The 27,916-nt window shown below is 47.7% G+C and overlaps 1 protein-coding gene across 1 annotated transcript in view; it reads right to left on the reverse strand.

Moving 5' to 3' along the window:
• Positions 1–27,916, reverse strand: part of LOC147709973 (SLA class II histocompatibility antigen, DQ haplotype C beta chain-like) — a 266,658-nt gene that overhangs the window by 44,220 nt on the left and 194,522 nt on the right. The window lies entirely within an intron of this gene.

The raw sequence follows: 27,916 nt of genomic DNA on the forward strand, positions 1-27,916 counted from the left end.
AAAAGGTACCAGTGGTTCCAAGGGCCTTGTGACCCAGGAGTCTCTCTAAGGGCTGCAGCATGCATTATACCACGCCAAGAGACCCCTCACCAAACACAGGCATACTGTTTCGGTATGAATAAAAGTGAAGAGTCGACCTGACACTTCCCTGTGTGCCAGGCCTACCAGCACTGCAAGAGGCATAGGTATGTCACCCCTACAACAGGCCTTACAGCCCAAAGGCAGGGTGCAATATACCTCATGTGAGGGCATAACTGCATGAACAGATATTATGCACCTATAGTGTCTAAGTCCATTCTTAGACATTATAAGTGCAAAGTGAAGTCATACTGAGTACATGGGGTGGGAGCTTGTCACTACGAGTTCCACAGCTCCATGACGGCTTGACAGAATCCCAAGATTTTTTGTACCAAACATCTCAGATTGATGAGCTCACACTATGCTGGTGTGGATTCATTAATAAATGCACTCAGAGGGCACCTCAGAGGTGCCGCCTGAAAACCTGCCAACCCACTAGTATGTGCCTGACTGGTCTGCACCAGCCTGCCACCTCTAGACATCTTTTTAACCCCCATCACCTTTTGCTCACATTGGTCAGAAACCAAGCCGGTTCTGGGTGGAGGTGCTTCACACCTACCCCCACACAGGAACAGCATTGAAAGGTGATGAGCCTGAGAGGCTTCCCCTCCTTTTTATGCTGACCATGGCCTCTCCAGCTAGTGGATATGCCCGCCCCCCTGACCAAGCCCCAATTTTGGCTGCATGGTCGGTGGGAAAATTAGTAAGTAGGAGAGGTGTGTCCCCTCCTCAGCCAGGATCACCCCTAAGGTGTCCTGAGCTGAAGTGCCCCCTCCTTTGAGAATCCTCCATATTGTTTTGGAGGATTCTAACCAATAGGGTTAGGGGTATGCCCCTTAGCCAAAGAAAGTGGACATACAAAGGGTGTAGTCATCCTAAAGGTAAGTTGCCCATTGGCTACTACCTTCTAACCTTGTAACACCCCTAAATTGAGTATTTAGGGGCACCTCAGAACCTTGTTCCTCAGATTACTGACAACCCACAAAGAAGAGGAGAAAGAAGAGCCATGCAGCAGCGAAGAGTGAAGACACCAACTGACTGTGCCTCAGCCCTACCGGCCTGTCTGCAGCCCTCAAAGACCCTGCTACAGAAGAGTGACTCATCCCACAGCCCAACGACCTCCACAACCCAGGGAGGACTGACTGTCTGCCTTCTAAAAATATACTGTACTCGCCAAGGGTTTTAAGTCAGGGAAAAGAGAGGGCGCTCTGATGAAAGTGGACGCAGTAGGTTTAGAACCTTCAGGGTTGGGGTGTGGTGCAAATGGGCGAGGGGATAAGCCCTATAACCTCCCAGTTTTGTGATGGAAGATACCAATGCACTACAAAATTGCAACGGGATACCCATGCACACAACAATCAAGTATAACACGGTGTGTCAGTGTGGACACATGTACATTTCAAACAAAGCCTGAGGAAAAAACAAACAACAAAAAAAACACGCGGTTTTGTGGATATTTTGTGAGTGATTCGGTGTTTTAATTTTCCGACACGTGTTTCGTCGCATGTGGGAATGTTTTCCCGCGACTCCTCAGGGCTAAATGGAAATAACTGTATCTTGGGAAGTCGCTCCGCCGGTGAGAATTCCGACCCGGCAGGGCCCAAGACTCTAGTAATGGTGTACCAGTAGGTTAAGAGGAATATCAGATGATGTGGTTCATAAGTATGAGCTCCCGGGTCCTAAAGGACTCATATGGCTTGCAAAAGTGTTGTGGCCAATGATCCAGCAGTGGGTCATGAGCAGAGTGGCAACGCGAGCTATGAAAAACTTAGTAATCCGCTCCCTTGTCACAACTTTTACCTGTCCTGTGGAACCACATGCGTGCTAAGTTTTTCATAGCTCGCGTAGCCACTCCGCTTTTATTGGGGGTTTTTCCTCAAGCTTTGTTTGAAATGTACATGTGTCCACACTGACACACCGTGTTATACTTGATTGTTGTGTGCATGGGTATCCTGTTGCCTTCTAAAAAGACTCCTAATATCCTGTGGACAGTGGACCTGTTTAAAGACTCTGCCTGTGGAGTCGACCACCTCTGCATCTGATGCCAAAGGCCCGAGTCCAAGAGGCCCACCAGTCCAGAAAAGGTTCCCCAGCGATCCTGAGTAAGAGTCCCTCATGGGTTGGTCACTGCCGAAGTGCACGTTGACGCCTGCAGGCTCTGCACGGCGACCTTGCCCCCACCTGCAACCACACAGGTAAGCTGATTTCCGAAGCCAAAGGACACCTCTGCACCAAGAGCCCCTCGGCCTTGGGGAGATATACAGACTGTATCCTGGTGCTCTAGCACATCCCAACTTACCTGGGAAGCTGTAGGTTTCTTTCATCCAGCCTCCTGCCCTGAGTCTGCAGCGTTTTCCAAGTTCGAGATTCCCCATTGGCTTGCATCGGGCGCCCAACGCTTTGTTGGTACTCTGCACCCAGCCACCCCTGTACCGCTGAGGGTGTTCCAAAGCTGTGCTACTTACCTGTAAGTAGTACCACTTCGTTTGCCCCCTTTCTCCATAGGATAACATTGGCACCAGAGACAGAGTTTGACCTCGACACCCGAATACTACTTGTGGTGCAGTGATGTCACTTGAGATCAGTGTTTAATTTTCAATAAAGCCTTTATTTGCAATCAGTTAATTCACTTGAAAGCAGTGATTATTGGTTCAGCCAACGCGTTTCGTTCGCAAGGTGAGAGATTTAATGAAATTAGATGTCACTCCTATGGCACAATGGGTACAGTATAGTCTAGCTCCGACTTGACCTCTTGCTCACAGTATGAATTAATGACCCATCAGTCCGGTAGGTGTTCCAGGCAGTAGCTCTGGAAACACTGGGAGTATCACTGGGCCAAGGTCGGCCTAAAATGTAAATTCTTGGAAGATCAGTTCTCCAGCCACGATAAGCGAGAGACCGCTTAGAATCTGATTCACAGAGGCATCAATTGACGGCTGATGCCAGGGTTTGTTGCGCAAGGACATTTTATATAATTGAAACTAAAGTGAGGTGCAGAAACAGCAGCCGCCGTCATATTATCTCTGTTAACTTTGCAGTGATGTCACTAACCTGAACCTAGCCCAGTACTGATTCCTCATCCAAAAGCTCAATACTATAAATCGTTTACTTACCTGCATTCTGCGGATCGTATTTCCTCCCGCAGGACAACATTGCACTGATTGAAAGATGCACTGTCACTTTTTACATTAAAAAACAGTGATATTGCAAAACGTATTTGTTAGACCTGTCTGGCCTTGTGCGTAGCCCCTCCTATTATTTATTTATTTTGTCCCCTTTTTGCCCCTCATACCCTTCTCAGTTTTTTGTGTCCACTAGATTTTTATGGTGATGGCCTGGGGGATAGATGCTCTTTTGCCCTCATAGTTTTTCACCTTAGGCCTAGGTGCCTTTCCTGACAGGAATTCATTCAGATCTACAAAATGGTGGTTTTCAACTGTCACAACTGTCACACCTGAGATCTGACCCATAGGATAGAATAGGGCATTCCAGAACCTTCTGGTCCCTTCTGGACCTCTGAGGGTCAGCCTATATAAGGCGGAATGCTGGGCAGCCATTTTGTCTTGCCAGAGAGAGTCAGCTGGAGGACAGGCTGTAGCATAAGGTGGGGGTAGGATAGCCAAAGGGTTGACCTCCCAAGTTAGGGACGCTTCCTTATTGATTCACCACCCTTCCTTCCTTGTGGTTACTTGACTTGACCCCGCTGCGTGGGATTCCTGGAGACCCTGGGTGCCTGATCAACCCCTAGCATAGAAGTAAGGGTTATGAGAGGTTGAGGGTGACTGTATTGCTGAGGAGCACAGTCTATTGTCCAGTTGGGAAGCCTCAGTGAGACTCTGGCACTGTTTTGCCAAGAAGAAGGAAGGGTTAATGCTGAGGGTTCGTTTATTGTGACCCCCTCGATTGGCTCCTTAAATGGACTGATGACGTACTTGCCTTCGATTCCCCTCTGCCATTTACCCAAGCGGAGTCTTTCCCCCCTCATACCTGTGGTGTCAGGCTGCTGGTGAGGATAGCGGCTCCTCAAGGGAGAAGAAGGCAGGGACTCTGCAGTAAGGGCGGAGATCGCAAGAGGCGTGAACGAGTAGGAGAGGCGATCTCAGCCTTCCCTGGATCGGAGTGGGAAAGGCAGAGGCTTTGGCTGAGGAGGGCATCCCCCTGAGCGGCGCAGCACTGGTGCGACAGCCACCGGTCCCGGAGTGGGCGGAGCGGAAGAAGAAGAGCCGTCGTAATAGAGCGGGCTCGGGTGTGGAGACACTACACACCCGCGCATGCCTGGTTGAGCCAACTGTCTTCGTGAGGCGGAGCCGACCGGGGAAGAGGAAACGGAAGATCGGAATCGGCTCTCGTCAGCTCTGGTGAGCCTTTGCCCCACGCCAGCTCAGGAATTGAGGGACTGGTCAGGCGGGGGAGTGAGCCGTAGTTCCCTGCACACGGGGAGATCCTTTCCCTCATCCTCCCCGCGCCAGCGTTGACAGCAAGTGGCTGGTTGGGCGGGAGGAAGCAGATCGAGCGCCAGAGGTTACCGACTGGGACTTCTGTCGTGGTCTCCCCTTTCCACTCGGCGATCGGAGACTTTGGCCTTGCGGGCCCAACTGTAAGTAAGGAGTGCATGGTGGGGGAAGACTGAGACTCAGAGATATAACACCAAGAGAGACTGAGGAACGGTTCCTCCCAGAAGGTCTCATTGTGTGGGGAAATTCAGACCTTGTGCTATTAAAGCTTCCCCTGGTACCCCGTGCGCTCCCCATGCTGAGTCCTGGAAGGTGATGACGGACGGGGTCAAGTAATCCTTGTGTTTTCAGGTCCAGAGGGGAGCGGCCACAGAGCCATGATCTGGGGGTAATACAATCTGTTGAAGTATTGTTAAAAGTGCCTTCTGTCAGGGAAAAGTGTTAAGTCCTCATAAGAGTTACAGGTGCATATGTTGTTCTAGGATAATCACTGATATCCTTCTCTAGCTGCATATACTGTTAGAATGGTGGGGTGCGACTAGTATTGTACCTTGATGTACCTTGATGTAAATGTACTGAGAAGAATAAGTTGGAGTTGTAAAGTGTGATACATTACTCAAAGTGAAACCGATTAAGGAGAAATACTGGTGTAAAAGAGATAAAGAAAGACAAACCTATTTTTATAAATCAAGCCATATTTTTCCAAAACATTGGTGTAGCGTCATTCTTGAGTGGAATTGCTTTGGGTTACTGCTGGGTAGCGTGCAACCTTTACACATGTGCCTCTGTTTAAGTGACTGTCTTACCCTAGTCCAGGCTACCCTAGGTGACCTGACATTTCTAGGTCCAACAGTATTTTACTGCAAAAAAGTATCTTTGGTTCTAAGAAGTAAATATACAAAAATGTATATTCTAACAACCCACTGATCTCAGATTTAATCATAGAGTGTGTGTAATCATTTCTTGCCTGTGTGTATACAAGAAATGCTTAGCACTGCCCTCTGAAAAGCCTAACTGCTCACCCACACTACCACAAAAGAGAGTAAGGTATTATCTCCTTGAGCCTCTGTAAAGCCTTTGGGGACCCACTGGACTCTATGCACACTTTATCTTACTTTGGTATAGTATATACACTAAGTGGCGTAACAAAACTTGAGGGAACCCACTGCAAAGTACATGGAGGGGGCTCCCTCCCTGGCCCACCACCTAGCACATTTGCTGAAGGGACCCTTTGGAGCTGCCATCGGCGCTTCCCCCCCACCACGACTGCAGGGTCGTATGTTACACCAGTGTATTCACAGAGCCAGTTTCCTACAGAATAGACTTACAGTCCTTCTGGAGGCTGCTTCTTTGCCAATGCATAGAAACTCCTAATGCAGAGCATGATCCAGCGTGGGATGGTAAGCTTCTGCACAGCCTTGCCTTTTTATGCTCTGGAGAACCCCACAAAGGGCTGATCATTCACCCGGTGTGCTTTGGTAGATGGCTGTCGAAACAAGCAATGGTGTCTCTCCTCCTTAGAGGATGACGCGGAGCATTGAACACCAACAGGGTGATAGTTTGACTGATGTAGAACAATGTCAACTTTCACAAAGCCTGAAGCTCCTTCACATGCTGTGCTGAGGTGATGGCCACTGGGGCATGTTTTGGTGAGTGCAGGAAACGTGTTCTGTACCTAAACTGCTGTTAGGCTATACAGAGGAGTGGGTGCACAATATATCTAATAATAAGAACAAAGCCTTTGCTCTGTGGGCCGAATGCACTAACTAGGGGGAGACATGCCGACAACCGAAGATTCCCTTAATTATTATGTATGATTACATGCCTATTGAGTTCAGTTTTGTCATTGCAGTAATATGGTATATTTTATTCAAGGTGCGGTTAGTTTTCACAGGTTATGTTTCTGGAACACACAGACATAGCGAAGTGAGACTGAGAAAACCATCATTTTGCTTCCAATACATTCGGGGGATTTATAAAATTTACACAAAAGTTGAACAGGTTGAAGGTTTGCTGGAATGCTTCTATTTCTGGTTCTCTGTATTGGGTGACTCATTGTCTAACCCGTTAGCCAAAGAGTGAATAAAAGAGTACTGCCTTCCCAGTTTTGTGCCTTGGGGTAACATCTCTTTCACTGTTGTCTAGTGCACATCACCCCAACTGTTATCTCTCTAAGATACATCCAATCTGGTGACTTTTTCAGGGCACCGCCCCCTTACCGTAGCTTTCTCAGTACTTTTCGTACCGTGGTGCATCTTATGGTCTGAGATCTTTCTACAAAGCCCCAACATTGCCCTGCATATCTCTCACTCATAGCACATCACATATAGAGCCCTCTGTTCCCAAAGAAACATAACACTGAACAACTCCTTTATTAGCTAAGGGGTGTTAATCCAACCAGATATTGGCATTTAGATCCCAAGCGTTAACTAGGCTTTTTAGCCATAACCATTAACACATTCCGCCCTGAAGACGCCATCTTTTTAGTTATATCTTTCTTGTACAGTCGTTCCAGTTTTTTCGCTCCTCAAAGCCACCAGTACAATGTGCAGCTTTGACATTTTCTCTATCAGTACAAACTCATCAACTAGTCCTTGCGCCTCTGTTAACTCCTTCTTGATCACATTGGCTATCTGCCCCAGTCCCAAGCTGTTCGATGCTTAGTATTGATTCAAAAGAGCCCACTGCTTTGAATTGCATTTCTCTCTGCATTGTTACAGTTTATTTTCCCTTGGCTACATTTCTTGTTCAATTAACTGCAAATTGCACCACTTATAAATAATGTTCCTTACAAGGAACAGCTCTCTGTTGCTTCCTAGCTAGGTTTGTGCTATATAAATACAAATACATACATACAGCGTTTTGAATTCTACATGCAATTTCTGCTGCCCTTTTTAAATGAGGTTCTTGGACAATAATAATCCTTGCTCATATTTGGGTTGTGCAATATACTTTTCCATCAGCACTCTAGTAAATTATACGCATCAATCGATTTTATATTGCTTGGGCAGTTCATTCCTCTTTGGATTATAATGGCTGTCTATTATTGTGATCGCCGTCTCCTACACTTTATAAGTCTTCAGTTACTATCATCACTGGGTCTGTCCCCGACTGGAGTCTATATCCAAACATGCACTCATTCTCTTTACTTATTACCTCGCAGTCTAAGTGACCGTGGCAGCTTGGAGGTTGCATCCCTGGCACGTCCACATAGTGTCTGGTATGTCGAGCATTTGCAGGGTTCAAGAGCACGGCGTTTTGCTGGACCCTTTTCAATAAGGGTGATGCATGTTCGGCGTGTCTTGCACTGTGCAGTCTAACTTCACAAACCATGCTTTTTGTCTGAAATATCTTTTTACTGTAGTCCCACCGCAGTTGTTCGTATATATAATATTGATTACGTGTTGATAGTTTGTGTCCCATGGAGTAGAACTTTGACCATGATCCCACGCCTCTATGTTTTGTTTGAAGAATGTCAGTTCTTCCTCTTCAACCACAAAGGCATTTCCTGGTGCCATTGACCGGTCTCTTTTGCGATATTATTTTCTGCACAGCTTGTAACATCCAGTGTCTTTCATTCTGTTTCCCAAATGTGCTTGTGCTAAATATAGATACATGCTAGTGCTCTGTTCTCGGGGATTGACTGTTCTGTTGAGGAGCTCAGCTACTCTTCAGCCACTGATCAGGCATTGGCTGGTTGGAGGGTGTGTCTATACATGTTTTCTGAAGGGTTTTATTCTACCGTTGCTTGTATATTATTTGAAGCTGTATTCTAGAAACGGCATTCTTCACCTCTAGATATGGGGTGTAATCTTTGCCTTGGGATTCTAATAGATGGTTAGCAGGACTTAACTATCTGTTACAGCTGTGAAGGGCTTTCACAACACAGCTGGTAATGTTCCCAGGCCATACAACAGGCACACTTTTTTGTGAGCAGAAGTAAGAGAAATATTCGGGTGAATTTTATAGCATGCAAAATAAACAGAATCTGTGTTGCTCTGCTGTGCCGTAGGTGGAAAAAAGAAGCTCAACACTGTTGTTTTTAGGGGCACTGTTAAGGTCTGGGCTTGGTATTTACTTATCATCAGTGCTTTAGATAGAGAAAAATAAGTGTAGGAACTCACTCCTCTGTGATCTAGACTAGGGTAGATCCAACAGCGGGTAAGGATAGGGCGAGGATACAAGCATTCAATGAATCTTCTTTCTCAATCCTCCTCTTCTAATCATTTTATGATTAGATACATTATTTCAGTCCACATTCCTTATGCCTTTCCTCTTAGCAGCTCCTTTATCTCCCAGGTATATATTTTTCTTTCCCTTTTTGGTATTTTACCTCTCTTGATATTTCTCACAACTCTTTTTTTCCACCTCTTAATTTTCTCTCAACTCTCTTGCCACTTTCTTTCCCCATCTTCCTTAACTCTTGTCACTTTTCCCTACTTAAAGTTTCTATAGTCCTCCTCTACCTATGTCCCCTCTGTTTTTCTTCCTTACATCTCAGACTCTTTCTCCAGCTACTCGTTTCCTTTCAATCAATTAATCAATCACAGAATTTGTATAGCGCGCAACTCACCCGTAAGGGTCTCAAGGCACTGAGGGGGGGCTCGACAGCCAGGTCTTGAGTTGTTTCCTGAAGGAGAGGTGATCCAGGGTCAGCCGTAGGTGAGTGCGGAGGGAGTTCCAGGTCTTGGCTGCCAGGTAGGAGAAGGATCTTCCTCCGATGGTGGATTTCCGGAATTGTGGGACGGTGGCGAGGGCGAGGCTGGCGATCGGAGCTGGCGGGTGGGTGTGTAAAAGGTGAGGCGGCTTTTGAGGTACTTCGGGCCCATGTTGTGGAGAGCCTTGTGTGTGTGGGTGAGGAGTCTGAATGTGATCCTCTTGTTGACGGGGAGCCAGTGCAGGTCTTTCAGGTGGGCGGAGATGTGGCTGTGGCGAGGGATGTCCAGGATGTCCAGGATGAGTCGTGCTGAGGCGTTCTGAATGCGCTGGAGTCTTTTCTGGAGTTTGGCTGTGGTTCCAGCGTAGAGGGTGTTCCAATAGTCCAGACGGCTGGTGACGAGGGCCTGGGTGACCATCTTCCTGGTTTTGGTGGGGATCCATCGGAAGATCTTTCGGAGCATGCGCAGGGTGTTGAAGCAGGATGATGATACGGCGTTCACTTGCTTGGTCATCGTGAGGGAGGAGTCCAGGATGAAGCCCAGGTTGCGTGCGTGGTCCGTTGGTTTGGGTGCGCTGCTCAGGGCAGGGGGCCACCAGGAGTCTTCCCAGGTGGAGGGAGATGGTCCGATGATGAGGATTTCCGTCTTGTCTGAGTTCAGTTTCAGACGGCTGATCTTCATCCATTCTGTGATGTCTTTCATTCCTTCCTGGAGGTTGGCTTTGGCGGTGGCGGGGTCGTTGGTGAGGGAGAGGATCAGCTGGGTGTCGTCGGCGTAGGAGATGATGTTGAGGTTGTGTTTGCGTGCGATGGCTGCGAGGGGGCTCATGTAGACGTTGAAGAGGGTGGGGCTGAGCGAGGATCCTTGTGGGATGCTGCAGATGACTTCGGTGGCCGTGGATCGGAACGGGGGGAGGCGGGCTCTCTGGGTTCTTCCGGCGAGGAATGAGATGATCCACTCCAGGGCCGCTCCTTGGATTCCGGCGTTGCTGAGGCGCTGTATCAGGGTGCTTGTCTCCTTTCTGGTGAAGAATTGGCTTGGTAGTTTAGTCTGCCCTGTTCCCATGATGCACTGGGGCAGGGACAGACTGATTTGCACATAGCCAGGTTCTGAGCTGGGATGGTGCAGTGAGATAAATAACGGTGATGGATCAAGCCCTGATCTTTGGACTGGGTAAGAGTGGTCTGCTTAATTCAGACACTCTGTACATCACCACCCCCTTTTCTGAATCGTATCAGGGTGCGGTTGCAGACGGTGTCGAAGGCTGCTGAGAGGTCCAGGAGGATGAGGGCAGCGTTTCTCCATTGTTGAGCAGGAACCTGATGTTGTCTGTGGCTGCGATGAGGGCGGTCTCGGTGCTGTGGTTTGCTCGGAAGCCGGACTGTGAGGGGTTGAGGGATCCGATGGTCTCGAGGAAGGCGGAGAGTTGTCTGTTGACGATCTTCTCGATGACTTTGGCTGGAAAGGGGAGGAGCGAGATGGGGCGGAAGTTCTTGAGGTCCGCGGTGGGTTTCTTGAGGAGGGCGCTCAGCTCGGCATGTTTCCAGCTCTCCACGAAGGTGCGGATGCGAAGGAGCTGTTGATGATGTCCCGGAGTTGGGGTGCGATGATGGAGTCGGCTTTGTTGAAGATGTGGTGTGGGCAGGGGTCGGTAGGGGAGCCAGAGTGGATGGTGTTCATCATGCAGGTGGTGTCTTCGGTGCTGACAGGGGTCCAGGTGCAGAGGGTGGTGGTGGGGGGCGCTGGTTCGGCGGTAGGGTGCGTGGTTTGTGCGCCGAAGCTGTTGTGTATGTCGGCGATCTTGCGGTGGAAAAACGAGGCGAGTGAGTCGCAGAGGTCTTGCGAGGGGGTGATGTCGTTGTTGCAGGCGCTGGGATTTGAGAGCTCTTTGACGATGCTGAAGAGTTCCTTGCTGTTGTGGGTGTTGTTGTCCAGTCTTTCTTTGAATGCTGTCTTCTTGGTGGTGCGGATCAGCTGGTGGTGTTTGCGGGTGGCATTCTTGAGGGCGGTCATGTGTTCTGCTGTCTGGTCGTGGCGCCAGGCTTTCTCGAGGGTACGGCAGTTTTTCTTGGAGTTTATGAGGTCGTTGGTAAACCATGAGGCTTTCCTGCTGCCGGGTCTGCTGGGAGAGTTCTTCAGTGGTGCGAGTTTGTCAGTGCAGTCAGTGAGCCACTGTGTGAGGTTGCGAGCTGCTTCGTCGGGGTCCGTCGTGTTGGTGGGTGGGTTCTGGCTGAGAGTGGTGGCGAGCTGGTCGGCGGTGATCTTGCTCCAGCTTCTGCGGGCAACTTGTTGCGGGACTATTAATAGTCTTCTCCTTTTGTATTTCTCTCTATCCTTCTTTGTAATAACCTGAAAAATGCAGCACCCTCTTGTTCTTCCTCTCTTTCCTCCTCCCTTCACTCCTCCTGTTCTATCTTGACTCTCTTTAATCTCTCGGAGGAGGGCTGTCCTACACATTTTACAGGATATGTCACTTAGCTGCAAACAGCAAATAAAACCGAGGTGCTAGTCTAATCTATGGGTTTCAAAATATATTTTTGGGCCTCACCTCCCAGTTTATTAATTCATTTACTATAATTTTATGTAAATGCAATCACAAATTCACTTTTGTAAAGCAAAAGTACCACTCGTGGGCAAATAATCAAGAATGCTTATTCAGGACAGGTTTATTTTATCTGTCTGCTGGTCTGTCTATTTATGGGTGCCTGTGTCTACGAATGTGCCTGTGCCTCTGTGTACTTATGTTTTAACCTGTGGACACATATCGAGTCTAAGTGTGTGTGTATGTGTGTGTACATGTTTGTGTGTTGGTATCCAAGCATGCATTCAAGTGTGGTAGCTGCATCGGTGCTCCGCTGCATCCTCGTATGCATGCACACATTTGAGTATATAGGTATATTAACACTCAACCTGTCAACCACATTTTCACATATGTGTTTGTAGCTACTACAGCTAACACAATGCATAGGTTTGGCAAATTACAGCATATGTACATTCATTGTGTGCCATATATAAAATGCGGTGGCAACTCTGGCAGGAAGATGAGCTTATCAGGAAACGCACCACTTCTGGCGCAGGAGCAGGAGGTTGTCACCTCTCTTAGAGAAATGTATTACCCATTTGTACGTGTTCTAAGATCCTGGAAGGGCTGCAAGCTAGTATTTGAATGTTTTCAACTTGTATTTTTCACTTTTTGTGTGTGCATGCGGTATCTCTTTAGCGCAAACCTTGCCATAGGGCAGTGGAGTGCTGCACATGGCCAAAGTCAAGGAGTTTTAGGAAAGGCAGCTGGTTTGTGGGCTGTTTATTTGGTAGTTAAGTAGTGAATGGTGGGTCTTGTTGTCCAGCTTACTGTGCTTCTTGTTGAAGGCTTGACACGGAGAGTAAAATGCAAGTCATGAGTTTGTGCAGAGTAACTCTCACTGCAACCACTATGTTGCTCTCAAGTTGCACAGGCATAACTTGCAACACATACTGTTGATTCTTTTTGAGTGCGCCACAAGCTCATTACGTGCTCCAGGTTTTTTTTCTCTGGAAGGTAGTTGAGGATTATCAGATCATTTTTATTTAATTATTTTAGGTTTTGTGATACATTGGGTAGTTTGATAATATGCTGCATGGATAAACACTTCGGTAATAGCTTTCTGATTAGCAGGAGGACTGCTCATGTTCTCAGGACTGGAACAGGAAGACGGGGGAGGAGGTAATAGAAGTAAAATGGCTCAGCTGGTTAATGCTACGGTTGCAGAGAAGTATGTGCTTTTTTAGGGCCAGTTGGTCCAATACAAGAAACACAGGCCAGTGGGTTAGCGGCGCGCGCTTACATTAGCAGCCTTGTGTAACCGAATGTGACAAGTGCAAACCCCGGGGAGAGAGAGAGAGAGAGCGCAGTAACCGCTGAAGTGAATTGAGTGTCATCTGAACTGGTCAACACCTAACTACCACTCCTTAAGGCAAAGGTTTTTGATTTGTAGTTGTAGCAACACTCGCAGTGCTTCGAAGCTGTAAGTGCTATACAGGCGCCATGGTGTCTGTATCAGCTGATATCCTGTTGAGAAGTTTTCTTAATTTCTCCACCCCCTCCAATAGGTTGTAGTTTTCCCTGTTTCCTCCGTCCAGCAGTTTGCTTTGGCTTTTTATTTACTCTGAATAAGGCAGGTCTGTGGCCACTATTGCCTCCCAGTTACGCTCCAAACACTGAAACAGGTACCAAGCAAAAGCCACTTCAGGGGAGCAGGTGTGTAAAAATATGAAGGGACATATTTACAAAGATTTAACGCCGCCATAGCATCATTTTTCTGACACTAGAGCAACTTTTTTTTTATTGCCATATTTACAAAGAGTCGCAAAGCCTTGTTAGCAACATAATCACAGTTAGAAGCAATTTTTCACAGTGCCACTCCGGTTAACCTGACTTACCGAAAATGAAATGCAACTGGTAGGTGTTCCCGCATTAACACCTTGCCTGCGGCGCCGATTCTCCCCCGGTGCTGAACATTCCAATCACGGGTGTGGTCATGAAGGAACAGTTCCGTTATGCGCATGGAAGGGGTTAAAACTCCCACAAAACACACAACGCGATATTTTCAAGAATTTCCTTGTACGTCGCAAAAAAAGAAAAACTCCCACTAAGTTTTATTAGAGACAGTTTTTTACCACTAAGAATTACCTGGTCTTAAAAATGAGGTTTAACACACTTGAATAATAGGAGAACTCCCCCAATTTATCATGGGCAAGCTCAGCGACGCCATGGATCTTCTGCTATTGCAGCTAGGTGCAAAAGAAACCACCCCCACAGAGACAGTGCTGGAGAAGGGAGAGGAGCTACCGCCAGAGGATCACCCTCATTCACCTCCGGCAAGAGGAGGTCATAGCCCATTACGGGCTTAAGAGGGGGTCCTTTATCCACCTTCTGTACCAGATAGCGCTAAGGCTGCAGCCCACATCCCAGCGCTGCACCAACATCCCTCCGCAGACCAAGCTACTCGCTGTCCTCCACATGCTTGCGTCAGGAACTTTTCAACCTACCACCGCCAGAGTGGCAGGAGTTTCACAGGCATCCTTCTCCAGGTTCCTCCCCATTGTCCTGGATGCCATTATAAGCCTGACAGCTAACAACAACGTCTCCAAGGGCATATTGTGAGTGTCATAGAGAGAACCTGCACTGCTACTGCCAGCCCAGACACACAATTAATGGATACCATATACCGTCAAAGCTATGGCCTACACTGGCCCCAAGGTGTCTTGCATTGCAATGTACGCAGTATACTTGTTCAATGGTTCTGTGCAACCTCACAACACATACTAACTTCTGTATAGTGTCCCTACAGTGGACACTGTCCACCATCATGTGAGATAAACATCTCACAGGGTCACATGCATCCACTTTCATGTCCATGCCTGACACATTGAAACATTTAAACATGTAGCATAAACGATTTGCTTGCAAAATGTGTGTCAGAAGCAAGAACCTCCTACAGATACTGCCATGTGCCATGTAATTGTAAGGAGGAGGATTCACTACTTGGAATGGTACCCATACATCCACACAATTTAGGCATGTTAGACAATTGCCTCAGAAATGTTTAAGTACACATTGTCATTGGTGACTTATCACATCCTACAAGGCATTGGCACTTTTCTGATTCTCAAAAAATGGAGCTATCACAGGGAACAACGCAAATGGCTGTAGAGTATTGTGTAGGGGATTCCCAACTGACACTTCTATGTATTAGATGCTGTTTAATGGCATGTACATGACTGTGTGCCAGATGCATGTAAAAAGTTGGAAACTAGACACAATGCTGACCAATGTACTTATCACCCACATCATGATTATAGACTAACATAAATATTTTTACCTTTTTTTAGCTGACCAAGGCTATGCACTTATGCCATGGGTGATGACACCACTCAAAAATCCTGAAGCTCAGGCACAGATGGCCTGCAGTGTTGCACTTGGTCACACCAGGTCCATATTGGAAAGGACTTTTTATGTCCTCAAATCCCGTTTTAGGTCCCTGGACGTATCTAGCGGTAGACTGTTATACTTGGTATGACCCTGGTCTGCAAAGTCATACTTGTCTGTTGTCTACACAACATCTGTATTCAGACTAATGCATCTTTGCCGGACAACAATGTTGATCAGGAAAATCCAGAGGATGAAGGGGGAGAAGAAGAGACACAGAGGCAACCTGCCAGTACAGCAGCAGCAACCCAGAGGAGGGATGGAATCATCAATAAATTCTTTACAGAATTACACATTAATTTAATATTCATGTGTGTGTATATATATATATATATATATATATATATATGCAAAGAAAGCACTCCTTCCACTTCCACTGGAACAGCGGCGAAGAAAAGAGAAACGAACCACTTCTTTCTCAGGCAAGATGTTTATTTACAGCCTAGCAGCAGTCAAACAGATGACGCGTTTCGGGCTTTGGCGCCCTTGTTCACATAAAGGCTGTGAATGATTTTCGCCTATTTAAAGTTATATGCCCTTCCCACTAAAGTCACATGTTCTACAGGTTAATGAAAAACATGGTAAAAAGACTACATGATACGAATGCAATCAGTAGCATATAAATAATCTCATTAGCGCCAAGAATTTCATATTTGCCTTATACATCTCCGCATTTCCCATTGCAACGGAAAATTATAACATTGTAAGAAGATGTTAACACAAATAAAACATTTTGAAATTACAGTCAATTTTTGAAAAAAGACCTGCTTTTGGCATTCTAAAAAATTCCTGGATAAATCCAGATACCATTATAAAAAGTATCAAAATTTCATTATAACTGCATAAATGCATGTAATCACTAACAGATCTGTGACTATAGTTTGGAAGTAATGTGCAATAAATATACAAAGTGCAAAGAAGAACTAATTATGACCATAATTATACAAATATGTATTATGTGAGTTGATTAAATGTAAGTGATGAAAAAAAGGGGTGACATAAAGAAATTCATCATGTAACCCAGCTCCGATTGAGACATAACACTAAGTGACACAGAGTAAAATCTGTAGAGGGGTAACACCCGCCTATCTTTAAGGGTTTCCCTTTTCCAAGATAAACTCAGAGCACAACTTGAGTATAATTTCTTAACAAATTATGCAATCACAACAGTACAACCTGTCCCACCTATATTGCAATATCTCTGCCGAAGTATAAATAAGTGAAAAACCCATTACTAATCACCGTGATAAAAGGTTTGTTCCGGATCACAAAACATTTTTCTCTTGACCACGGAATTTACCAATACCAACACACATATATACAATATCTAGAATCAGATCAGAAAGCAAAATCAGATGAAACTGTACGATGTCAACAACTTCACTGCTCCAGGTTACACTCAAAAATACCTATTTACAAACACGTATACATATCTTCGGTGTTATTCAGACCGTTAGGGCATTTGCTATCAAAGTTCAAAATGAACTTAGTCTCTAATTTTCTGAGCAAAGCCTCTCTATTCCCTCCTCTGCGAAGTTTAGGTACAGACGATACCACATAGTATGTTAAACAAGATAAATTATTACCATGGACTTGTTTGAAGTGGCGCGCCACTGGGTAATTGGGATCACTGTGCAATATAGCACGAAGATGTTGAAGGATTCTCTCATGTACCTGTAACTTGGTGCTTCCGATGTAATTGAGCCCACAGGTACAAGAGAGAACGTATACTGCAAATTCTGTTTTGCAGTTATAGTTTCCCATTATCTTGTGTGGTGTGGGACTGAATGGTGTGCGGTATTCTGTTGTGTTCACCCCGAACTTGCACGCCCGACAAGAAGAGCATTTATAGAAACCATCTTTGGGTTTTAACCAATTAAGTTTGGTTCTTATCTCTGGGCTGGTAGGATCTAACACAGCTCCCATGTTTCTAGCTCTACTGAATGTTATGGTGGGGCTGGATGGCAGACTCATCCTAAGAACGGGATCAGTAAGTACTATTCCCCAGTTTTTATTGATGATTGATCTGATTTTGCGTTCGTTCTCACTATATGCTGTGATTAATCTAGGACATTGGGCCTTGTCAATTGCCCCGGAATTGACTGGGAGGTCAGGTGAAATATTCGGGGCAGGCTTCTCCACTATGGCGGCAGGAAGTAAGCTCGCTCTAGATCTGGAAGATGTTTTGTTCAGAGCTGATGTTAGGATCTTTTCTGAATAGCCTCTAGCTCGCATGCGACGCATGGATTCTGCAGCACAGGTGTTGAATTCAGTATCCGTGCTGCATATCCGCTTTAAGCGTAGCAATTCCCCGTAAGGGATGCTTGCAATCAAGTGCCTAGGATGGGCACTGGAGGCATGGAGTGTGACATTGCCAGCGGTGGATTTTCTGAATAGGGTACTTTCTATTCTCCCATTGACTACATACAGTTTGACATGCAGGAATTCTAAGCTGGAGTTGTCTATGTGGTGGGTAAAGTGGAGATTCAGGTTGTTAACGTTGATTGTTTCAATGAATTCCAGTGCCTTTTCTTTACTACCCCGCCACACGATGAAAATGTCATCGATAAACCTGTAGTAGTGTGCGATGTTTTCTTCAAAAATGGAAGAATAGTCCCTTTTGAGCACCTGCTCCTCCCACCAGCCAACGTGCAAGCACGCATAGCTGGGGGAGAAACAAGCGCCCATTGCCACACCCCTTAGTTGCTTAAACAGCTCCTTTCCAAAAAGAAAGAAGTTGTTATTAAGACACCAGCTCATCATGCTGACTAAGGCCTTGTTGTTCTGATAAAATTCGCACGGTCTTTGGTCTAAAAAGAATTTAACAGCTGCTGTTCCTGCCTGGTGATCTATACTGGTGTACAATGATTCAATGTCTAATGAGATTAAATACATCCCATCTGACCATTGAATGTTTTTGATTTTACTGAGAAAATCACCTGTATCCTTGATGTAACTAGGCAGTTTTTAGGTCGCGCCTGCGATTGCAGGGGCAAAAGCCCCTGCTGTCGCAAAGCGATCTATTGTTATCATTTCTGCCTTTTCCCGTTCAAGGACTAGGCAGAGACAACAGACTGTCACGCGCACGCAGCCGGCCGGAATCGGATCAGGTCACGCGCTCCGATCCCGGCCGGCTGTTCACAACACATGCACACGCAGGCACACACACAGGCAGGCACAGGCAGGCACACACGCAGGCAGGCACACACACAGGCAGGCACACACACAGACAGACGCACGCACACACATCAGTAGTCGTCATGTTGCTGTCTGGGCCATGGAGTGGCTTTACAGGTTGTCTGACTCACCGATTGCGTTCATTTGCTGCCCGGCGTAGGTCCGAGACACCGAGTGTGCCCGATATTGGTCACACGTCCGTGATTGCTGGATGTTGCTTTCCTAACATTGCCCCTAGGAGTGGGGTGTCCAACACACAGCCAGGGGCCCCGTGTATACACGCAGTGGTTCGGAGCAGTGTAAACAGTGCACCCCCATTGCCCCCCTCATTTGAATGCTTTTCCGGTCACCGTTGAACCGCTGCGCACCTCCGTCACAGAACAAAACTCGTCATGTCAGCTGACTGATGTGCGCATGCCTCCATTGCGTCATCACGTCACGCTCTCGCGGGGCCTCTTGCGTCACGGCGCGTGGTCTTCGCCTGTTTGGGACTCGCCGTCCATGTAGGCCTCTAACGGCCAACATGTCTCTCCTGGCCCCTGTGCCGCTGCGGCCTGAGTTTTCAGAGCAGAAATCTCTGCACGTGGCCACACTCGGCAGGGCCCTTCCGCCCTGCTTCAAGCCACCTGACCAGGCCTCGCATGCCCTGAGGGGGGCTAAGGAATCCAGCCGGAGTTTGTATGAAAGTAAAAGCTATTCCGGGCAGGCCAGTTGACGGATTTATAGTAGGGAGGCTGGTTTAATTTTTAACACAAACAATCGAGGCTGCTGGGCCTTTCAGAGGTGAGCCGCCAGGCTCCGGAGAGAGGGACATTCTTTCCTCTATAAAAGAGCTCCCTTCTCCGAGGGCCGCTTTCAGACCCGGGTCTCGTAAAAACGCTTTGCAGGGACCCGGGAAACGCCTGAGGTGACCTAGAAATGAGAGGGGGTGGGATAAGAAGGAGACGCCGGGGTTTAAGGGGGAAATGAACACGATGTGGGGGGACAGGGTATTAAACGCCGAGTGAAGTGGGCTTACGAAATGGGGCAGGTATTGGAATGCTAAAGGGGTAGACGAGGAGTCAAAGTACAAGAGGCGATGAGAGAAAGTGCGGGCCACTGTGGGAATTATCGTAAAACAAGGGAAATTACAAGAAGACAATTTAAAGCAAGAGTGAGAAGAGTAAACAAGGGTTTAGAGTGCAGATTCAGAGTGCAGATTCAGAGTGCAGGGTGCAGAGTGCAGATTCAGAGTGCAGATTGTGAGTGCAGATTCAGAGTGCAGAGTGCAGATTGTGAGTGCAGATTCAGAGTGCAGAGTGCAGATTCAGAGTGCAGAATGCAGATTCAGAGTGCAGATTGTGAGTGCAGAGTAGAGATTGCGAGTTCAGAGTGCAGATTCAGTGTGCAGAGTGCAGATTCAGAGTGCAGATTCAGAGTGCAGATTCAGAGTGCAGATTGTGAGTGCAGATTGTGAGTGCAGATTCAGAGTGCAGAGTGCAGATTCAGAGTGCAGATTCAGAGTGCAGATTCAGAGTGCAGATTCAGAGTGCAGATTCAGAGCGCAGATTCTGAGCGCAGATTGTGAGTGCAGATTGCGAGTGCAGATTGTGAGTGCAGATTGTGAGTGCAGATTCAGAGTGCAGAATCAGAGTGCAGAATCAGAGTGCAGAATCAGAGTGCAGATTCAGAGTGCAGATTCAGAGTGCAGATTGTGAGTGCAGAGTGCAGATTCAGAGTGCAGATTGTGAGTGCAGAGTGCAGATTGCGAGTGCAGAGTGCGAGTGCAGAGTGCAGATTGTGAGTGCAGAGTGCAGATTGTGAGTGCAGATTGTGAGTGCAGATTGTGAGTGCAGAGTGCAGATTGTGATTGCAGATTGTGAGTGCAGATTCAGAGTGCAGATTCAGAGTGCAGATTCAGAGTGCAGATTCAGAGTGCAGAGTGCAGATTCAGAGTGCAGATTGTGAGTGCAGATTCAGAGTGCAGATTGTGAGTGCAGATTGTGAGTGCAGAGTGCAGATTCAGAGTGCAGATTCAGAGTGCAGCTTCAGAGTGCAGCTTCAGAGTGCAGCTTCAGAGTGCAGATTGCGAGTGCAGATTGCGAGTGCAGAGTGCAGATTGTGAGTGCAGATTGTGAGTGCAGATTGTGAGTGCAGATTCAGAGTGCAGCTTCAGAGTGCAGATTCAGAGTGCAGAGTGCAGATTCAGAGTGCAGATTCAGAGTGCAGATTCAGAGTGCAGAGTGCAGATTCAGAGTGCAGATTCAGAGTGCAGAGTGCAGATTCAGAGTGCAGATTCAGAGTGCAGATTCAGAGTGCAGATTCAGAGTGCAGAGTGCAGATTGTGAGTGCAGATTGCGAGTGCAGAGTGCAGATTGTGAGTGCAGAGTGCAGATTGTGAGTGCAGAGTGCAGATTGTGAGTGCAGATTGTGAGTGCAGAGTGCAGATTGTGAGTGCAGATTCAGAGTGCAGATTCAGAGTGCAGATTCAGAGTGCAGATTCAGAGTGCAGATTCAGAGTGCAGATTGTGAGTGCAGAGTGCAGATTCAGAGTGCAGATTGTGAGTGCAGAGTGCAGATTCAGAGTGCAGATTCAGAGTGCAGATTCAGAGTGCAGATTCAGAGTGCAGCTTCAGAGTGCAGCTTCAGAGTGCAGATTGCGAGTGCAGAGTGCAGATTCAGAGTGCAGATTGTGAGTGCAGATTGTGAGTGCAGATTGTGAGTGCAGATTCAGAGTGCAGATTCAGAGTGCAGAGTGCAGATTCAGAGTGCAGATTCAGAGTGCAGAGTGCAGATTCAGAGTGCAGATTCAGAGTGCAGATTCAGAGTGCAGATTCAGAGTGCAGCTTCAGAGTGCAGCTTCAGAGTGCAGAGTGCAGATTCAGAGTGCAGATTCAGAGTGCAGATTCAGAGTGCAGATTCAGAGTGCAGATTCAGAGTGCAGATTCAGAGTGCAGAGTGCAGATTCAGAGTGCAGATTGTGAGTGCAGATTCAGAGTGCAGATTGTGAGTGCAGATTGTGAGTGCAGAGTGCAGATTCAGAGTGCAGATTCAGAGTGCAGCTTCAGAGTGCAGCTTCAGAGTGCAGCTTCAGAGTGCAGCTTCAGAGTGCAGCTTCAGAGTGCAGATTGCGAGTGCAGATTGCGAGTGCAGAGTGCAGATTGTGAGTGCAGATTGTGAGTGCAGATTGTGAGTGCAGATTCAGAGTGCAGCTTCAGAGTGCAGATTCAGAGTGCAGAGTGCAGATTCAGAGTGCAGATTCAGAGTGCAGATTCAGAGTGCAGATTCAGAGTGCAGATTCAGAGTGCAGAGTGCAGATTCAGAGTGCAGATTCAGAGTGCAGATTCAGAGTGCAGATTCAGAGTGCAGAGTGCAGATTGTGAGTGCAGATTGCGAGTGCAGAGTGCAGATTGTGAGTGCAGAGTGCAGATTGTGAGTGCAGAGTGCAGATTGTGAGTGCAGATTGTGAGTGCAGAGTGCAGATTGTGAGTGCAGATTCAGAGTGCAGATTCAGAGTGCAGATTCAGAGTGCAGATTCAGAGTGCAGATTGTGAGTGCAGAGTGCAGATTCGGAGTGCAGATTGTGAGTGCAGAGTGCAGATTCAGAGTGCAGATTCAGAGTGCAGATTCAGAGTGCAGCTTCAGAGTGCAGCTTCAGAGTGCAGATTGCGAGTGCAGAGTGCAGATTCAGAGTGCAGATTGTGAGTGCAGATTGTGAGTGCAGATTGTGAGTGCAGATTCAGAGTGCAGATTCAGAGTGCAGAGTGCAGATTCAGAGTGCAGAGTGCAGATTCAGAGTGCAGAGTGCAGATTCAGAGTGCAGATTCAGAGTGCAGATTCAGAGTGCAGCTTCAGAGTGCAGCTTCAGAGTGCAGAGTGCAGATTCAGAGTGCAGATTCAGAGTGCAGATTCAGAGTGCAGATTCAGAGTGCAGAGTGCAGATTCAGAGTGCAGATTCAGAGTGCAGATTCAGAGTGCAGCTTCAGAGTGCAGATTGCGAGTGCAGATTGCGAGTGCGAGTGCAGAGTGCAGATTCAGAGTGCAGATTGTGAGTGCAGATTGTGAGTGCAGATTCAGAGTGCAGATTCAGAGTGCAGATTCAGAGTGCAGATTCAGAGTGCAGAGTGCAGATTCAGAGTGCAGAGTGCAGATTCAGAGTGCAGATTCAGAGTGCAAATTCAGAGTGCAGATTCAGAGTGCAGATTCAGAGTGCAGATTCAGAGTGCAGATTCAGAGTGCAGAGTGCAGAGTGCAGATTCAGAGTGCAGATTCAGAGTGCAGATTGCGAGTGCAGATTGCGAGTGCAGAGTGCAGATTGCGAGTGCAGAGTGCAGATTCAGTGTGCAGATTCAGTGTGCAGATTGTGAGTGCAGCTTCAGAGTGCAGCTTCAGAGTGCAGATTGCGAATGCAGATTGCGAGTGCAGATTCAGAGTGCAGATTCAGAGTGCAGAGTGCAGATTGCGAGTGCAGAGTGCAGATTGCGAGTGCAGATTGCGAGTGCAGATTGCGAGTGCAGAGTGCAGATTGCGAGTGCAGATTGCGAGTGCAGCTTCAGAGTGCAGCTTCAGAGTGCAGCTTCAGAGTGCAGCTTCAGAGTGCAGATTCAGAGTGCAGATTCAGAGTGCAGATTCAGAGTGCAGATTGCGAGTGCAGATTGCGAGTGCAGAGTGCAGATTCAGTGTGCAGATTGTGAGTGCAGATTGTGAGTGCAGATTCAGAGTGCAGATTCAGAGTGCAGATTCAGAGTGCAGATTCAGAGTGCAGATTGCGAGTGCAGATTGCGAGTGCAGAGTGCAGATTCAGTGTGCAGATTCAGTGTGCAGATTGTGAGTGCAGATTGTGAGTGCAGATTCAGAGTGCAGATTCAGAGTGCAGATTCAGAGTGCAGATTCAGAGTGCAGATTCAGAGTGCAGCTTCAGAGTGCAGATTCAGAGTGCAGATTCAGAGTGCAGATTCAGAGTGCGAGTGCAGATTGCGAGTGCAGATTGCGAGTGCAGATTGCGAGTGCAGATTGCGAGTGCAGATTGAGAGTGCAGATTGCGAGTGCAGATTGCGAGTGCAGAGTGCAGATTCAGTGTGCAGATTGTGAGTGCAGCTTCAGAGTGCAGCTTCAGAGTGCAGCTTCAGAGTGCAGCTTCAGAGTGCAGCTTCAGAGCGCAGCTTCAGAGTGCAGCTTCAGAGTGCAGAGTGCAGATTGCGAGTGCAGATTCAGAGTGCAGATTGTGAGTGCAGATTCAGAGTGCAGATTGCGAGTGCAGAGTGCAGATTGCGAGTGCAGAGTGCAGATTCAGAGTGCAGATTGTGAGTGCAGATTGTGAGTGCAGATTGTGAGTGCAGATTCAGAGTGCAGATTCAGAGTGCAGATTCAGAGTGCAGCTTCAGAGTGCAGATTCAGAGTGCAGATTCAGAGTGCAGAATGCAGATTCAGAGTGCAGATTCAGAGTGCAGATTCAGAGTGCAGATTCAGAGTGCAGCTTCAGAGCAGCTTCAGAGTGCAGCTTCAGAGTGCAGCTTCAGAGTGCAGCTTCAGAGTGTAGAGTGCAGATTGCGACTGCAGATTCAGAGTGCAGATTGTGAGTGCAGATTCAGAGTGCAGATTGTGAGTGCAGATTGTGAGTGCAGATTCAGAGTGCAGATTCAGAGTGCAGATTGCAGATTCAGAGTGCAGCTTCAGAGTGCAGATTCAGAGTGCAGAGTGCAGATTCAGAGTGCAGATTCAGAGTGCAGATTCAGAGTGCAGATTCAGAGTGCAGCTTCAGAGCAGCTTCAGAGTGCAGCTTCAGAGTGCAGCTTCAGAGTGTAGAGTGCAGATTGCGAGTGCAGATTCAGAGTGCAGATTCAGAGTGCAGATTCAGAGTGCAGATTGCGAGTGCAGATTGCGAGTGCAGATTGCGAGTGCAGATTCAGAGTGCAGATTCAGAGTGCAGATTCAGAGTGCAGATTCAGAGTGCAGATTCAGAGTGCAGATTGCGAGTGCAGATTGCGAGTGCAGATTGCGAGTGCAGAGTGCAGATTCAGTGTGCAGATTGTGAGTGCAGCTTCAGAGTGCAGCTTCAGAGTGCAGCTTCAGAGTGCAGCTTCAGAGTGCAGCTTCAGAGCGCAGCTTCAGAGTGCAGCTTCAGAGTGCAGAGTGCAGATTGCGAGTGCAGATTCAGAGTGCAGATTGTGAGTGCAGATTCAGAGTGCAGATTGCGAGTGCAGAGTGCAAATTGCGAGTGCAGAGTGCAGATTCAGAGTGCAGATTGTGAGTGCAGATTGCGAGTGCAGAGTGCAGATTGCGAGTGCAGAGTGCAGATTCAGAGTGCAGATTGTGAGTGCAGATTGTGAGTGCAGATTGTGAGTGCAGATTCAGAGTGCAGATTCAGAGTGCAGAGTGCAGATTCAGAGTGCAGCTTCAGAGTGCAGATTGCGAGTGCAGATTGCGAGTGCAGAGTGCAGATTCAGTGTGCAGATTCAGTGTGCAGATTGTGAGTGCAGATGGTGAGTGCAGATGGTGAGTGCAGATTCAGAGTGCAGATTCAGAGTGCAGATTCAGAGTGCAGATTCAGAGTGCAGCTTCAGAGTGCAGCTTCAGAGTGCAGATTCAGAGTGCAGATTCAGAGTGCGAGTGCAGATTGCGAGTGCAGATTGCGAGTGCAGATTGCGAGTGCAGATTGCGAGTGCAGATTGCGAGTGCAGATTGAGAGTGCAGATTGCGAGTGCAGATTGCGAGTGCAGAGTGCAGATTCAGTGTGCAGATTGTGAGTGCAGCTTCAGAGTGCAGCTTCAGAGTGCAGCTTCAGAGTGCAGCTTCAGAGTGCAGCTTCAGAGTGCAGCTTCAGAGCGCAGCTTCAGAGTGCAGCTTCAGAGTGCAGAGTGCAGATTGCGAGTGCAGATTCAGAGTGCAGATTGTGAGTGCAGATTCAGAGTGCAGATTGCGAGTGCAGAGTGCAGATTGCGAGTGCAGAGTGCAGATTCAGAGTGCAGATTGTGAGTGCAGATTGTGAGTGCAGATTGTGAGTGCAGATTCAGAGTGCAGATTCAGAGTGCAGATTCAGAGTGCAGCTTCAGAGTGCAGATTCAGAGTGCAGAATGCAGATTCAGAGTGCAGATTCAGAGTGCAGATTCAGAGTGCAGCTTCAGAGCAGCTTCAGAGTGCAGCTTCAGAGTGCAGCTTCAGAGTGCAGCTTCAGAGTGCAGATTCAGAGTGCAGCTTCAGAGTGCAGATTCAGAGTGCAGAATGCAGATTCAGAGTGCAGATTCAGAGTGCAGATTCAGAGTGCAGATTCAGAGTGCAGCTTCAGAGTGCAGATTCAGAGTGCAGAATGCAGATTCAGAGTGCAGATTCAGAGTGCAGATTCAGAGTGCAGATTCAGAGTGCAGCTTCAGAGCAGCTTCAGAGTGCAGCTTCAGAGTGTAGAGTGCAGATTGCGACTGCAGATTCAGAGTGCAGATTGTGAGTGCAGATTCAGAGTGCAGATTGTGAGTGCAGATTGTGAGTGCAGATTCAGAGTGCAGATTCAGAGTGCAGATTGCAGATTCAGAGTGCAGCTTCAGAGTGCAGATTCAGAGTGCAGAGTGCAGATTCAGAGTGCAGATTCAGAGTGCAGATTTAGAGTGCAGATTCAGAGTGCAGATTCAGAGTGCAGATTCAGAGTGCAGATTCAGAGTGCAGCTTCAGAGCAGCTTCAGAGTGCAGCTTCAGAGTGCAGCTTCAGAGTGTAGAGTGCAGATTGCGAGTGCAGATTCAGAGTGCAGATTCAGAGTGCAGATTCAGAGTGCAGATTGCGAGTGCAGATTGCGAGTGCAGATTGCGAGTGCAGATTCAGAGTGCAGATTCAGAGTGCAGATTCAGAGTGCAGATTCAGAGTGCAGATTGCGAGTGCAGATTGCGAGTGCAGATTGCGAGTGCAGATTCAGAGTGCAGCTTCAGAGTGCAGCTTCAGAGTGCAGCTTCAGAGTGCAGCTTCAGAGCAGCTTCAGAGTGCAGCTTCAGAGTGCAGCTTCAGAGCGCAGCTTCAGAGTGCAGATTCAGAGTGCAGAGTGCAGATTGCGAGTGCAGATTCAGAGTGCAGATTGCGAGTGCAGATTCAGAGTGCAGATTGTGAGTGCAGATTCAGAGTGCAGATTGCGAGTGCAGAGTGCAGATTGCGAGTGCAGAGTGCAGATTCAGAGTGCAGATTGTGAGTGCAGATTGCGAGTGCAGAGTGCAGATTGCGAGTGCAGAGTGCAGATTCAGAGTGCAGATTGTGAGTGCAGATTGTGAGTGCAGATTCAGAGTGCAGATTCAGAGTGCAGAGTGCAGATTCAGAGTGCAGCTTCAGAGTGCAGAGTGCAGATTCAGAGTGCAGATTCAGAGTGCAGATTCAGAGTGCAGATTCAGAGTGCAGATTCAGAGTGCAGATTGCGAGTGCAGAGTGCAGATTGCGAGTGCAGAGTGCAGATTGCGAGTGCAGATTGCGAGTGCAGATTGCGAGTGCAGCTTCAGAGTGCAGCTTCAGAGTGCAGCTTCAGAGTGCAGATTCAGAGTGCAGATTCAGAGTGCAGATTCAGAGTGCAGATTCAGAGTGCAGAGTGCAGATTCAGAGTGCAGATTGCAGTGCAGATTCAGAGTGCAGATTCAGAGTGCAGATTCAGAGTGCAGATTGCGAGTGCAGATTGCGAGTGCAGATTCAGAGTGCAGCTTCAGAGTGCAGCTTCAGAGTGCAGCTTCAGAGTGCAGATTGCGAGTGCAGCTTCAAAGTGCAGCTTCAGAGTGCAGCTTCAGAGCGCAGCTTCAGAGTGCAGCTTCAGAGTGCAGCTTCAGAGTGCAGAGTGCAGATTGCGAGTGCAGATTCAGAGTGCAGATTCAGAGTGCAGATTGCAGTGCAGATTCAGAGTGCAGATTCAGAGTGCAGATTCAGAGTGCAGATTCAGAGTGCGAGTGCAGCTTCAGAGTGCAGCTTCAGAGTGCAGCTTCAGAGTGCAGCTTCAGAGTGCAGCTTCAGAGCAGCTTCAGAGTGCAGCTTCAGAGCGCAGCTTCAGAGTGCAGCTTCAGAGTGCAGAGTGCAGATTGCGAGTGCAGATTCAGAGTGCAGATTCAGAGTGCAGTTTGTGAGTGCAGATTCAGAGTGCAGATTGTGAGTGCAGATTGTGAGTGCAGATTCAGAGTGCAGCTTCAGAGTGCAGAGTGCAGATTCAGAGTGCAGAGTGCAGATTCAGAGTGCAGATTCAGAGTGCAGAGTGCAGATTCAGAGTGCAGATTCAGAGTGCAGAGTGCAGATTCAGAGTGCAGAGTGCAGATTCAGAGTGCAGATTCAGAGTGCAGAGTGCAGATTCAGAGTGCAGAGTGCAGATTCAGAGTGCAGATTCAGAGTGTAGAGTGCAGATTCAGAGTGCAGATTCAGAGTGCAGATTGTGAGTGCAGATTCAGAGTGCAGATTGTGAGTGCAGAGTGCAGATTCAGAGTGCAGATTCAGAGTGCAGAATCAGAGTGCAGATTCAGAGTGCAGAGTGCAGATTGTGAGTGCAGATTCAGAGTGCAGATTGTGAGTGCAGATTCAGAGTGCAGCTTCAGAGTGCAGAGTGCAGATGCAGAGTGCAGATTCAGAGTGCAGATTCAGAGTGCAGATTGTGAGTGCA

Source organism: Lissotriton vulgaris, chromosome 5, assembly GCF_964263255.1.
Source record: "Lissotriton vulgaris chromosome 5, aLisVul1.2, whole genome shotgun sequence".
Classification (NCBI taxonomy): Eukaryota; Metazoa; Chordata; class Amphibia; order Caudata; family Salamandridae; genus Lissotriton; species Lissotriton vulgaris.